The 15504-nt window shown below is 38.8% G+C and overlaps 1 long non-coding RNA gene across 4 annotated transcripts in view; it reads right to left on the minus strand.

The window, feature by feature from the left end:
- The window catches only part of LOC139114717 (uncharacterized), a 40225-nt gene that overhangs the window by 15661 nt on the left and 9060 nt on the right, over window positions 1–15504 (minus strand). The window lies entirely within an intron of this gene.

A 15504-nucleotide genomic window follows, 5' to 3' on the forward strand; every position in this document is an offset into this window, starting at 1 on the left:
ATCTCTATGAACCTTTACACCAAATAAAACAAGTGGTTTTGGTGGAAAAAAAATTTGACCAAAAATGATAGCAATTGCCTTGAAAATAATTTGCATATTTCTGCACAATTTGGACAAATCTTAAAAAGGTTATCTCTGTGGGCCTCTGACCTGTATCTCAAATATCAAAGTTGTCTTGAAATTTTGAAAAAGATTTTTAATGATTTATTGACCAAAAATGACAAAAATTGGTTTTAATGATCTAAATAACCTCATCCCTAGGGACCTGTATACCAAATATTAAGGCTGTCTGACCAGCCATTAAGGACAACTGTCCACAGTCTGCCCGACAGCACCATTGTCACAAGTTTGTTCAATATTTTGAAAAGTTTCTATCCAATTTACAAATTGCCAACACTCAATGACAGCTTGGTCATAAGCAAATTACCACAACCAGAAATTTACATATAATTCACCAAAATACCACCTTCTTTTTTGCGTTTCCTAACATGAAAACCCAGAAACCATTATTTTTCTGGCATTAAAGTATTGGCTGAGACTCAGTGCAGTACATTTCACTACAGTCACTTGAGCGGTGACCTCTCAACTTCTAAACACAAACTGTGATGGTGGTGAGCCACCACAGATCCTATGGCTGAACGTTTGTAATGTCGTCAGCAGTCTGTTATTTCAGTTATGTCCAGAAGACGAATGGTCATTACTGCGATACTGCGATATCACGCAGTTTTGTGTTTACAAGTTGAGAGGTCACCACTCATGAAGTGACATGCTGCACTGAGCATTGTCCAGCTTAACGCCAAGAAAATAACGGTTTTCCGGTTGTCATGTCTGGAAAAGTTTTTAAAAAAGTGACCCTCAGCTACTTTATTCGCAGTACCATATGCATAAGCATTGCTCTTTCCTTATCATTTCCCTTATTATTTTGTACGGCATGATCTGCTCAAATAATATGGGTAGGATATTTCATGTTTACAATGTACAGGATTCTAAAGATATCTTGAGAATCCTGCACGTTGTGAACTTGATCAATCGCACCCATACTTACTGCACTGTGCTGACAGCATCATTCGGCTACAAGGTGTACACATACTGTACATGGGGAACACATGATAAAGTGTTTATAAAAATTTGGCACCCAAAACGAGCTGTGAAATGCAAATGAGCTTGAGCTCCGTCGGAGCGACAACTCGCCCTATGAACGAACATTCTTTATGTGCCGACTAACGGTCTTAAAAATTGATATTGTGAAAGATACTTTCAACAGTAAGGGCGCGTGCCAATGTTTTGGATTTGGCAGTATTTTAAAGGTGAAATTATAACACACCTTATCCGCAGTCTGTGATCTAATTCGCCAATTGATAGTCACGTGGGTTGCATTATTTTTGTGCTGATCCACGTAAACAATGTCATCAAGCTGCAGGCATCAGTTCCGAAAAATGATGCCAGATGACATCAAAAAAACATAGGTGCATGCACAAAGTGGAATGTAAACAAAGATCAGATGTCGTCTGCGAAACGACAGTCGAGAAATTTCTCGGTTTATCCTACTTTCTGAAGAAGAACTGAATGCTCAGGTTTCCAACAAGGACTGGAAACAAACGAAAACGATAATCAAAGGTGCATTGAACATTTTGCAGAAGTATTTTGCCGAACCACTCCAACACATTGCATCATAGTCATACATGCGACAAATTTTGTGTATAGTACGTTCTTATGCATGGCTACAGATGAGGTGTGTTATAAAACACACAGAGGTTGGTCAACATTGGAAAGATAGTGATGTTAATGAAAAAGGAGTCCATTTAGTAACCATTCCTATCTTTTGCGATGTTGACCAACCCGTAAAATCCCTGATAAGTTCATGGATTAGCATAATTAGTTGTGTTGACTAATTAATTACAGCATGTGTGTATGAGAGATATACGTCCCTGTAATGGAGTGTAAAATAAATAAAGAGTCACAGAGGCTAGGTTAGGTTATATAAACCATTTATTTTATTTACTCCGATCAGTCAGAGCATGAAGAAAGGAGAGAAAATGATACAGCAAACAGTGTGAAAATCTCAGTAATACTTTTTGGGTCGCCTGTGCTTTCACCACTGCCACCGATGACTTTGCATAATAAAGGCGCATGAATATTAGCAAAGCCATTCTTTTGTAATATGTCGGGCGAGGTCAATGATGTCATATCAAGACGTCATTGACCTAGATTTACGGGACCAACTATACCGCGGTAACACGAGTTTTGGATGTGCGCAACCGAAGTATGAACGTAAAAACCAAGACAGAAGTGCTACAAAGTGTTTGGAACTGACAAGGAGACCCCGGGAAGGAAACATTGTAGTATAACAATCCCTACAGGCTACGGGAGAGGCGACAGCGAGAGGATACTACTACCTCCATGATATAACTAAGGGACTAGTCAGCAGATCGTCCATGTAGCCGACACGAACACGAAGTGTTTGTTACCGGCTATCAAAAACTATGAAAAATAGTAGAGAATGAGCTACAAAATCACTATCAGTTTTAAGTTGCAGGTAGAATAAGTCTGTGCCTTTGTAAAAAATACTAAAAAAATAGTAGAAAGTGAAGAACCAGCTGAAAGTTAGTTGAGGAGACCTTGACCGCATATCATTTGCATCTCATTGTCGGCTACATGGACTGTGTGCCCAGTTTCTTCGGCCTGGGGGGGGGGGGGGCGGTGGATTATTTTTTGCTGACGTCAAAAAGTGGCTGACCCCCCCCCCTTCCAAATTTTGAAAACAGGGTGACCCCCGTGGGCGCGACATAGGTAAAACAAAAGGTGAATATATATATATATATATATATATATATATATATATATATATATATATATATATATATATATATTATTTATCGAATTTTAACACTACCTACAAATAGAATGGTTCATCCCAATCATATATGTAAGAGTGTCGAGCTAGAAATCCTTTCACTCTATCTGAGGATTGCAAGATGCATGAAACTTAAGTAATAGATTTCATTACTTTGTACTTGAAGTAATCTGTTTATTTATAACGCTCTGCTTTTTGCATTGAGCACTGTAACTTCACTCGAGGACATCTGTATACTTCGATATTACGGGCTCCTAATTTTATTGGTTGAGCACTCTTGTCTACCTGGGATCTACATCAAGTATGGAGAGAATTAGCTTCGACTACTCTATGAAGAGCATACCAATGCCATCGATCAAAGCCTACATGATACAGTTTATTGCGATGGTTGACAGCTTTTTTGGAAATATTAGGTGGGCTTATATTAACAAGATCAAGAAAGACGATAGTGACGACCAGCGGAATTTTGATGGCAAATATGGATTTAGATCGAGAAAGCAACCACCGCAGGTCGAAGAGTTGAGACCATTTGAGGAGGCTGTGTTAAATTTGGTGGATAATATCAAATTCAGAGAGGTGAATGACGGCTTCCAAAGAAAACTCAAATCTGACATCCGCGAAATCAAGAAATCAGGGAAGATTTTTGTCCCTGCCGACAAGACACGTAACTTCTACAAGGTTAGTGCTGATTGTTATCAGAAGATGTTACGTGACAACATAACAAAGTCATACAAGTTAGCGAACAACAGCGTTTACAACGAAATTAATAGTGAAGCGAAGGAAATAGCAAGTGGACTCAATATTGCAGAAAGAATGGACACACTCGCTAAGCGCCAGGCCTTCATTACATTAAAAGACCACAAAGACAACTTCATGAACAATCCAACATGTAGACTTATTAACCCGACCAAAAGCGAGATGGGCAAAGTAAGTAAGCAATTACTTGACACAATCAACAATGATATTAGATTACGTACGTGTGTGAACCAATGGAGGAATTCATCAGCTGTCATTGACTGGTTCAAGGGGATACGAGGTAAATCAAAATGTAGATTCATTACATTTGACATTGTCAACTTCTATCCATCTATCTCAGAAGATCTCTTACGTAAATCACTTGATTTTGCGAGAGAATATACTTCAATTTCTGATGAAGTGGTTGATATCATAATGCACTCCAGAAAGACCCTCCTTTTTGACGACATAACACCCTGGATTAAAAGAGAGAATAAGGATTTATTCGATGTGGCGATGGGCAGCTTCGATGGTGCTGAAATATGCGAGCTGGTGGGTCTGTATGAGTTAGGTGCGGAATTGTGTCTTTTCCTGAAAGCCATTTCTAAACTACGTGTATTCCCTATGGGGGCTAAACTAGCTAAAAACGATAAACACGGCAAAAAAAACGATAATTATCACTTTCAAAATAGCGTTCTAAGTTTAGAAATTAGCTGTAGTTTAGAAAGTTTAGAAAGTCGGGCAAAAACACAATTCCGCACCTTAATGGTCTGTATATACTTAACACACTCGCCAAAAAGTATGATAAGAATCATATCGGCTTATACCGGGATGACGGGCTTGGTGTACTCAAAAATATCACGGCCAGCAAGGCGGATAAGATCAGAAAGGAAATCACAAAGATATTTCATGACATTGGGCTGAAAATCACGATCGAGACAAACCCGAAGATTACAAACTTCTTGGATGTGACATTTAATCTGAACGACGGCAAGTTCTACCCGTATCGTAAACCGAACGACCAAACAATGTATGTCCACAAGCAGTCTAATCACCCGCCAACCATTATTAATCACATACCTGACGCAATAAGCAAACGCATCTCAACAATATCTAGTGATAAGGGCATCTTTGATAAATATAAAGGGCGATACAATACAGCGCTAAAGGCAAGCGGCTACACCGAACAAATTGAATTCACCAAAACCAACCAATCAGCGAGGAGAAGCAATAACAGGAAGCGTCATATCACGTGGTTCAACCCCCTTTCAGCAAGAACGTGGAAACAAACATCGGCAGGAAATTTCTCCAACTTGTCGATAAATATTTTCCAAAGGGGTCTAAACTTCACAAGATCTTCAACAGAAACACAATTAAAGTGAGTTATAGCTGTATGAGGAATATGGCAAGTATAATCAAATCGCACAATAAGAGGGTAATCTCCGGAGAACAGCGTAAGGACCAACCAGCTGATTGCAATTGCAGGGTTAAGTCGGCATGCCCCCTGAAGGGTAACTGTCAAGTCAAAGGCGTGGTGTACAAGGCCAACGTATCAACGGAGGACAACGGAGAGAGGGTTTATATCGGCCTCACTGATAAAACCTTCAAGACGCGCTACGCTAATCACATGAAGTCGTTCCGCAACGAGAGATACAAAAACGACACCGAGTTATCAAAATATTTAAGAAATAAGGGACAAGACTTTGACATTTCATGGTCAATCATTGATAAAGCATTGAGCTACTCTAACATGAAAAAGCGATGTAATCTTTGTATATCAGAAAAGCTGCACATTATCAATGCTGACAAATCTACACTGTTAAACAAACGCTCTGAGTTGGTTTCAAAATGTCGCCACCAAAACAAATATTATTTATCGAATTTTAACACTACCTACAAATAGAATGGTTCATCCCAATCATATATGTAAGAGTGTCGAGCTAGAAATCCTTTCACTCTATCTGAGGATTGCAAGATGCATGAAACTTAAGTAATAGATTTCATTACTTTGTACTTGAAGTAATCTGTTTATTTATTTATTTATATATATATATATATATATATATATATATATATATATATATTATATTTTACATTTTACATATATTTATATCTTAAATAGTCATTCTATGTTTTAATGAAATTGTTGACATGTCAGTTGTAAGATAGGAATTTCAAAGTGTCAATCTTAAAGTTTGAACACTGTACATTTTGAATGAGCTGTATTTTGAATGAGCTGTGAATGTATTTCACACTTTCTATGCTTAACCAGATGGCCTGAACTGTTGTACAGAAATGGATGTCAATCATTAATATCAAAGAGGAAAAAGCAGTGAATCAAAAACTTTGATGGGTGTTAAGACTTGCAAACCATCCAATTAAATCTCCTGAGGAGCCATAGAGAGCTTTTTTAGCCAAATCTGATGTGTACAGTGTCTGAGAGGACCTTTTCTTGTAACATTGAAACCATAAAAGCGCAGCTAATAATGACAAAAAATTGCCTTTTTTAACTGTTATTTTTTTCATAAAAAAGCATCTTTCTACAGAAAACCTGTGAAACAAAGGAAAATAATTGCATCAATGAGAAGGAAAGATATCTTGTCATTTTTCTATTTCTAAAATAAGTCACTGTATCAAATATATATTGTGAAATATTTGTGCATCTTGCTTTCTCATACTGAATTCTCATAGAGAGAACAGAAAAGTATCAGGAATTTGTCATCCTTTTCATATGAAATGCAGATTTCATAATGGTACAATTTCACTTAGCAAACATCAAGATATCTCTGATTTATTAAAGAATGGCGCCCGAAGGGCGTGCCGAAAAATATGAAACATCCTGATATCTCTGATATATATGCCAATATATTAAAGTCATGCACCTGAAGGGCATGCTGAAAAATGTCTGATATATTAAAGTAATGAGCTTGAAGAGCACGCTAAAAAATTTTGAACATACAGATATTTTTTTCGATTTTGAGTCGCGCTACGTGCTGCACTCGTTGTTTTAGTCTCTCCAGTTCATGTCGTTTTAAAGCGATTTAAGTGTCTTTCGTCGTTTTGGTCTTCCTCAAGTTTGTTTATGAATGACTGGACTTTACTCCACAACTTTTACTGACAGCCGCGCCTTCCTGATTTTGGAACTACATTGGTTTTAGTTTGTCTTGTTGGCCGTGACATTTCCACAGTTACCATTTTTTCAAGCCATGCCTCCATCAGTGTACACAGCTGCCACCTTGATTCGTATCGGCAAGAATGTCATGAATGACCGCCTATTGTCAAGGGTAACCACCACCTTATGGAACAGACTCAAAGATGCGAATATATGTAAAACTCAGAATATCAAGAGAGGCTGCTTTGCAGGCAGACAAAAGCAACGTCGCATTCAAACACAAATAACGCCGCACCACCTGTTTAACTCTTGTGGAACAACCAATCAGATTTCCCGTGCTGCTTATGGCAATCTGATCAAGATTCCTCTCATCGAACATTCAAAGAGCAGAACTGAATCGTCTCAAATCAATAACCAGCATCACAGAAATACCCTACGTTGCTCCTTCATGAATTGCCGATCACTTTTGTAATAAGTCCACAGCCATCAACGAATTCCTGCAAGATCGCCACTTAGATGTCTTAATGCTTGCTGAGACATGGCTACGTGACGATGAAAGTGATTCATCCCTCATCACAGAAGTCCTTCCGCCAGGTTATAACATTATCAGTGTCCCGCGTAAAGGTCGTGGGGGAGGCATCGCAACAATCTACAACTCATCATTGTCAGTGTCCCAACATCCAGTCCCTACTTCAATCAAATCAGTTGAATTAATGGAAGTTCGTATAAAGACTCCATCGTCGCATATTACTCTAGCTACGGTTTATCGCCCTCCACCAAATAAATGAAATGGTTTCACCGTCGATGACTTCGTCAATGACTTCACCGATTTTTTGTCTGGTCATCTTACTGATAACTTGCCGCTTATTATCGCTGGCGATTTCAACCTTCATACTGATAATCCGATGTGCTCGAATGTCCGGAAATATTATGACATCCTGGAATCATTTTCTATGCGTCAATTGGTAACTTGTGCTACACATCGTGCTGGTCATACTATTGACCATATCATCACTCGTGCCGATGACGGTACCATCGCTGATGTTCGAGTCGAACCGATTTATGCAATCTCTGACCATTTCCCAGTGCTATTCTCCATAAACGATTTCTCTCAAGTCAGAACCACTCGTAAATCCATTACTTCAAGAAACATGAAATCATTCTCGGCTAAAGAGTTCGCTGCAGATTTATCTGCATCTATCCACCTCCAATCAGATGCCGACATAACTGCTAATTGGGGGCTGCTCAATAACACAGTCCGCGATACTTTTGATCGCCATGCACCAACGCGTGAGAGACTGGTCCCAAATAGGAGACCAGTTCCATGGATTAATCAGTCAATAATTGATGCACGGTTGAGAAGAATGAAGGCAGAAAGAGTATGGAGAAAAACGAGATTGGAAGTACATCGCCAGATTTACAGAGCGTGTCGGACTGACGTCGTTCGTCTTGTTGAAGCTGCCAAAAAGAGCCATTACGTGGGACTTGTCAACGATTGCGCAGGTAACCAAAAACAGTTATTTCAGGTCGTAAAGGGCCTCCTTGGTCATAATAATACTTCCGCTGTTCTACCTAAACATGATGACTCTTCGGAATTAGCAAATCGTTTTGCTAAATTCTTCTTAAATCGCGTTAAGTCACTAACTTTGAACGTTGGTACTGTGTCTGGAAATTCTAATTACCATCATCCACAGCCTGTGACTGTACTGAAACCAATATGTCGCCTAAGCGCCTTTAAACCTACAACTGTTGATGAAATTGACAAGTTGATTCGTTCATCACCTTCATCAACCTGCTGCCTTGACCCGATTCCAACCAAGATCTTCAAACACCCTGATATTACACAAGTATTGTCACCTCACATCACTGATATATTCAATAGTTCTCTACAGTATGGTGTTGTACCCGCTCATTTCAAGGAAGCCGTCGTTAAACCTCTCCTTAAAAAGCCATCTCTTGATCATGATGTTCTTAAAAATTTCCGTCCTGTTTCTAACTTGCCATTTTTGTCGAAGATCCTAGAACGCATTGTTGCCAAGAGGCTTACTTCCCACATTGTTAACCATTCACTGGATGAGCCATTGCAATCTGCATACAAGCCAGGACATAGCACAGAGACTGCTCTCCTAAAAGTAACAAATGATATTTTGCTTGCTCTTGATGAGAAAAAGGATGTTTTTCTTGTATTGCTGGATCTTTCTGCAGCATTTGACACTGTGAATCATACTATTCTACTTAATCGTTTAAGAGACCGTTTTGGTCTTTCGGATACTGTCCTCATGTGGTTTCAGTCATATCTTTCCAATCGCACCCAGTGTGTACTTGTGAATTCCACCAAGTCACCATTTTATCCGCTTGACACTGGGGTACCACAGGGATCGGTTCTTGGACCTATACTTTTTAATATGTACACTTCTCCATTAGGCGAATTAGTTTCTAACCATGGATGTCTGTATAGTTTTTACGCAGACGACTCTTCATTGTATCTGTCTTTTACCAAAGATAATGCTGCTGCGATGCTTTCAAATCTTGAACTTTGTATTTCTGATGTCAGGTCTTGGATGTCTGCAAATTTCTTGTGTTTAAATGATGATAAAACTGAATTTGTTATTTTTTCTGCTACTTCGGGTGATCTGTCTGCCAGAGGGATTACAGAAATTCGTGTTGGCGATGCTCTGATTCCCGTCCATTGTCAGGCTAAGAGCCTGGGAGTCCTCCTTGACTCTTGTCTGACAATGAAACCGCATATCGGACAGATCTGCCGTTCAGCCACTTTTCATTTGCGTCGTATTGCACTTGTCCGTAAATATTTATCTCAATCCGCTACAGAGCAATTGGTTCATGCATTTATTACATCTCGAATAGATTCGTGTAATTCACTTTTACTGGGGCTCCCTAAGTACCAAATCAACCGTATTCAACGGATTCAAAATATTGCCGCCAGAATTGTAACTCGTTCCAAAACCACCTCTCACATCACTCCAATTTTGTATCAGTTGCATTGGTTACCTGTTTCAGAACGCATTGTTTTTAAGATTTTAGTTCTTATTTTTAAATCCATTCATAGGCTTGGACCAATTTATCTTTCTGATATGACCACATCGTATGTTCCAAATCGCAACTTGAGGTCAGCTGATCAGTTTAAACTCTGTCCTGTTCGATCACGTACTAACAGCTATGGTGATCGTGCTTTTAGTGTTGCAGCTCCTATTCTCTTGAATAATCTCCCGTTTAGCATCCGCCAGTCACCTAACCTATCTGTTTTTAAATCAAATGTGAAAACTTTACTTTTTAAAACTTTAACTGCTTTTTAACTATTTTTAACAACTTTTTGTGGTGTAACTTTGCTTTTTAACTATTTTTTTTAATGTATTTTTTATTTTTCAGCGTCCTTGATCACAATTTTTGTGGATACTGACGCTTTATAAATAAATTATTATTATTATTATTATTATTATTATTATCTCTGATGTATGTATGCTTGATATGTTAAAGTTGGGTGTGCTGAAAAATATGACTGATTATTAAAGTTACGCGCCCGAAGGGCGCGCCGAAAAATACAACTGAATGATGAAATTTGTGGCTGACACTAGCATTTTAGGCAATGATGAGCCTGTGACAAAATTCAAAAACACACTGATCCCCCTATTGGGCATTTCAAAAATATGGTGACCCCCCCTATCACCAAAGTCAAAAACAGGGTGACCCCCCCCCCATGAATCCACCGCCCCCCCCCCCGGCTGAAGAAACTGACCAGTCCCTAAGACGTCGCCGTACTCTACATCTGATTAGTCCCCACGGACACCGTCCGGGGGACTTATAGGTTTGGTCATGTCCGTTCGTCCGTCCGTCCGTTCACGCAGATATCTCAGAGACGCCTGAAGCGATTTCGTTCAAACTTGGTACAAGGATAGTACCCTACCTCATACAGATGCACGTCGATTTGTTTCACAATGCGATCAAATTTGGCCGTGTTAGAGGACTTTTTAGTTTTCACCTCCATAGACTCCCATGTATAAGGCAGTCCATAGACTCCCATGTATAAGGCAGTCCATAGACTCCCATGTATAAGGAAGTCCATAGACTCCCATGTATATGGCAGTCCATAGCCTCCCATGTATAAGGCCAAGAAAAATAAAAATTTAGTTTCTCATCGTATTCATATTGCAAAAAGGATGCAGTGACACAGTTTTTAGTCCCCACAGATAAAGTCCAGGGGGCTCATAGATTGGGTCATGTCAGTCCGTGAGTCCATCCATGTGAGTCCATCCGTTCACGCAGGTATCTCAGACACTTTGACAAAATGTTACGTGACCTCAATGTCCTTTGACCTCAAATATACATATTTGTCCATAACTCAGGAACCACAAGTGCTACACCCTTCATATTTGGTATGATGGGACACCTTATGACGCCACATATTGTTCCTCATTAATTATGTGCATATCTTATTTTGAGCAAGCCAATATAGGTAAATGTATGATTTTTAGTATATAGGGACAGACTATAGGATAGAAATTTTTTGACAAAATGTCATGTGACCTCGATAACCTTTTACCTAAAATACACGATTATGTCAATAAATAAGTAACCACAAGTGCTATGTCCTTTACATTTATTAGGATGGGAGACCTTATGACAACACATGCTTTACCTCGTTAATTATGCCCATATATAATTGTGGGCAAGCCAATAGAGCTAGAGATCTGAATTTTGGCATATATGGATTAATTAGCAATCTAATGGTTTGTTTTTTTTCAAAATGTCACGTGACCTTGATGACCTTTGACCTTGAATATGCATATATATGCATAACTCAGTAACCACAAGTTCTTTACGCTTCAATTTTGATAGGATAATAGACCTTAAGATGTCACATCTTGTACCTCATTTATTATGCACATATGTATTTCTTGGCTGGCCAATACAGCTAGAGGTCTGATCTTTTTTCCCGATTTAGAACCATAACTTAGACATGCCTCTTGTTTCAAATTGCGAACAATGACATAGACCTATGTGTCCATAGATCTGGACATATACACTCCAGTGATACTTCTTAATGACCTCATTTCCCTGCCCCATCAAGACTAATACTCCTATTTCAAGTGGGGACTATGTCATTGTCAATGACTTTTTTTAATCAAATTGCGGGAAAAGTATCATTTTCCTTCTCTTGACACCGATGATGAAGCGAAAAAATGACTCTGTTAAAGGGACGGCACCATATAGTCGTATGTCCGTTGAATATAATTCAGTGCGGTCAAACATAGACCCTCGAGAAAAACTCGAGGGTCTGGGTCAAATAAGCATTTTAAAATCATGTGGTATATCAGCATTTAATTTTGACATAAGAGAATGTGGAACACTTTAGGCCGATGAAGGTGAAGACAGCAACTTTGAAATAGCAAGAAAATATGTATACATAAGTATACATATTTGTTTTTGAGAATGTACAATAAGTAAATTGAAATTGTCATTTTTAGAACGAGGATTTTCAAGGTAAAAATTAGGTCACCGCTCTAGTTTTAAAAATATAATTAAGGTCCCTAATTTTGTCAATGACATAACACAATGCCGAGTAAGCCTATTTTCACATAACTTTTGAAACCTTTGCCTGGGGTGTATCTGAATATCTGAATATCTAGCATAATGAAATCTGATCTGTTTTGACTGGGCAGTGTGCCAAGTTTCATGAAAATTACAATGAAAGAACAGGGTTTTCTATCATCTGACGTAATCCTATGGCAGCAGACGTAATTGTTGCTCTCTTTCCTGTATCATTTTCATCTTATTGTCTTGTAACTTGAGACCACATCCAACAGGGACGGATGAAGTCTATACAAAAGATGAAAATAGGAATATTCATAATTGGTAATATTTTAGGGGAAATCGGTATACCGAGTTGAAATCGGTGTTAATCGACATATCCGTATTTCGGCAATAAGCTAATTTCCTATTTGATTTTCACACTTGCATTTTCGGTCAATCCCTGCATATACTGATGTAGGCCTCGCATGACGATTTGCATACGGGACAATCTTGATTGCCATGCGTTTCCTTTTTGCAAACTAAATACCGTCAATGTAATGTTTTAGAATCTAAAGCATCAAGCGGTACATTTGGCGCCCATTCGGTTTTTGGAATATTAAACCTCATAATTTATATTTTAAAATAATCTGGGAAATGTGATTTTCTATCACATGTTGCATGAAGGAATACTCGATTCTAACTTTAAGTTTCGCATGCATATATCGCTATTGGACCAATGCCCATTATTTTGTTAAAGATCTAGACAGTATCCCTTGAAAATAATGATATCTGCGGAACTAAAGGCTCCCAAAAACGTGACTGCAGGCAGTTTTATTTGAAATAGATAAAGATTAACGATGTTGTCATCATTATTTTCATATAGGAAACCCTCCTTTGATACTAAACAAACGTACACATGTCAACCACATCACATTCCGATGACGACAGCCATACGCCTAAAGTAATGTATCGTCACTGAAATTTGCTATTTCCTCGTGTGCAAGTCGTAGCATCTCCGCTACCATGTCATTTGCCTCAATCGACACGATGTCGTTCCCTCAAGACTGTGCCACTTTTACGAGCAAGGGTGATTGCAAAATGGTCAATATAGGCTCAGAGTTAGAGGGAAGGGAAAAAGGGCAAGCGACGCATGGCATATTTCTCGAGCAAACAAAATTATTAGCCCTTTTATGACTAATGAAATATTATCCTGAGCTAGTTTACATCACGAATTTCACAGTCGTAAAATTTCCTTTTCCAAACTACGTTTTACATGGTCGACACTTGAAAATAGCTTGAAGTAAAACCATCCACAAAGAAACTGCAAATGACGACCGAATTCAAACGAAATAAGATGCCGCCATCAACAAGGCTCTAGTTACATAAGATTGTATGAATCCTCAACACTTTGACATTTGTCGACATTTTTTGTATTCTTATATGTTGCCACTATGTCAGCAAATCACCTAGCAATAAATTTAGCCCTCTGCACCCCTCGGCCAAATCCTCACCAAATTGAATGCGACATCTAGCAATAGATACATTTAGTATTTGCCTGAAAACAGAAATACCGAAATACCGAATACATATTATCAGATTATCAAAAGGAACCAGTATTCGCAACCGCGCCTGTGCGAGTTTCTTGTGTACAAACATGCATTTCGTGCACGATATCTAGATGCACCTCATCATCATAGCTGTAACATTAAAATTATGCGATGTAGATTATGACAGATATGTTTTAATTTTCATCAATCACCATCGTATCAAGGATACAGTGTTTACATTGGTCGTATGAGTCCCATGCGACCTTTAAGCGCAGCTCCGACGACTATATCCCTTCAAATAACATGTCTGGATCAAATGATATACGTATTCATCCATTTCTCGAAAATGTAGTTGGGTGTCAGCCCCGCCCACAAAACGCGGTTCTGTGGTCAGTGATGTGAGTCAAACACAAACACATACAGCCACATCATACAGCTACATCATACGTCTTTTGAAAGCCTAGCTCTGCTTCACAAAAATTGACGATATTGAGCTGCCAAATTGAGCAGTAACCCTCAAACTTGCATAATTCACACGGGTACCGAATTTGCATAAATCGAATATAGAGTTACAAAAATCCGTTGTTTAATACTCTAAAGATTCTTTTAAACTATCGAGTGATATATCAAATGAAATGTATTTGCATGTAGAATAGAGCTATGAACGTCAAAGTGTTCTTACTGAACAATTTCATTTAAACCGTGAATATCTTGACGTATTTTTAATATTCTTAAAAATTGTGAGAAAATATGAATAATGCCCACGTTATGGAGAATAAAAACCTGAACTTTGTTTTGCGATTGATGTTTGTTTGTTGAGGATACGCGCACTGGGACCTTTCCCTGTCTAATAAGTTCGCCCGGCAGTGGCAGTCCCCGGGTTGGTGGGTACCCATGCTTGTTACCCAAGTTTGAAAAGTACCCCTTTCCTAGAATATTTCTGAGAAAAACACCCCCCTATTTGTGGCAAATCTGGGAGAAATTAGCTGTAAAAAACATACCCTTATTTTCGAAATCTAGGAGGTTAGTATGTTGACTTCCAGGGTTGACCCTGGAGGTTGACTTTGGGATGGACCCTAAGTGATGGGCATGTATACGTCATATGTACATACAAACGTACGGTACTGTTTTTCATTTTCTTTGTGAGTGAGACTAGACCAGATTTAGTGTCCTAGGGAGATTATGAAAGGACTACCCCTAATCTCGGAGGTTATTCTGAAAAAGTACCCCTTTTTCTCGATTTCACGGACCTAGAATCTCCGAGATGACTGAAGAAAAACACCCCCTTTTCCGTGAATTTGGTAACGCGCATGGGTACCCACCAACCCGGGGGACTGCCACCACCGGGTAAGTTCGTAGGACGCACAATTATAAGTCGATCATGCAGTCCAACCTTTCACATATCAGAATGCATTGACTATTTTCTCAAACAAATCGTGAAGAGCCAACCATCATACATCAAGGATACAACAGACTTCATACGGAATATTGAGACAATAAAAGTTCCGGCCAATGCGACATTGATAACTTACACTAGACATTGTGTCAATGTACACTAATACACCATACAATGAAGCAATTGAATCAGTCGGCAGAGAAAAGATCATCAAATGATTACATAATCAACAAACAATGGAGGAACCTGAATTGGAATCTTTTTTTTCGACTCCCCCTCAGTACCCTCAAAACATTTGCAAGTCCCCCGTCTATATGATCATGGAGGTAGT

This window comes from Ptychodera flava, chromosome 16, assembly GCF_041260155.1.
Source record: "Ptychodera flava strain L36383 chromosome 16, AS_Pfla_20210202, whole genome shotgun sequence".
Taxonomy (NCBI): Eukaryota; Metazoa; Hemichordata; class Enteropneusta; family Ptychoderidae; genus Ptychodera; species Ptychodera flava.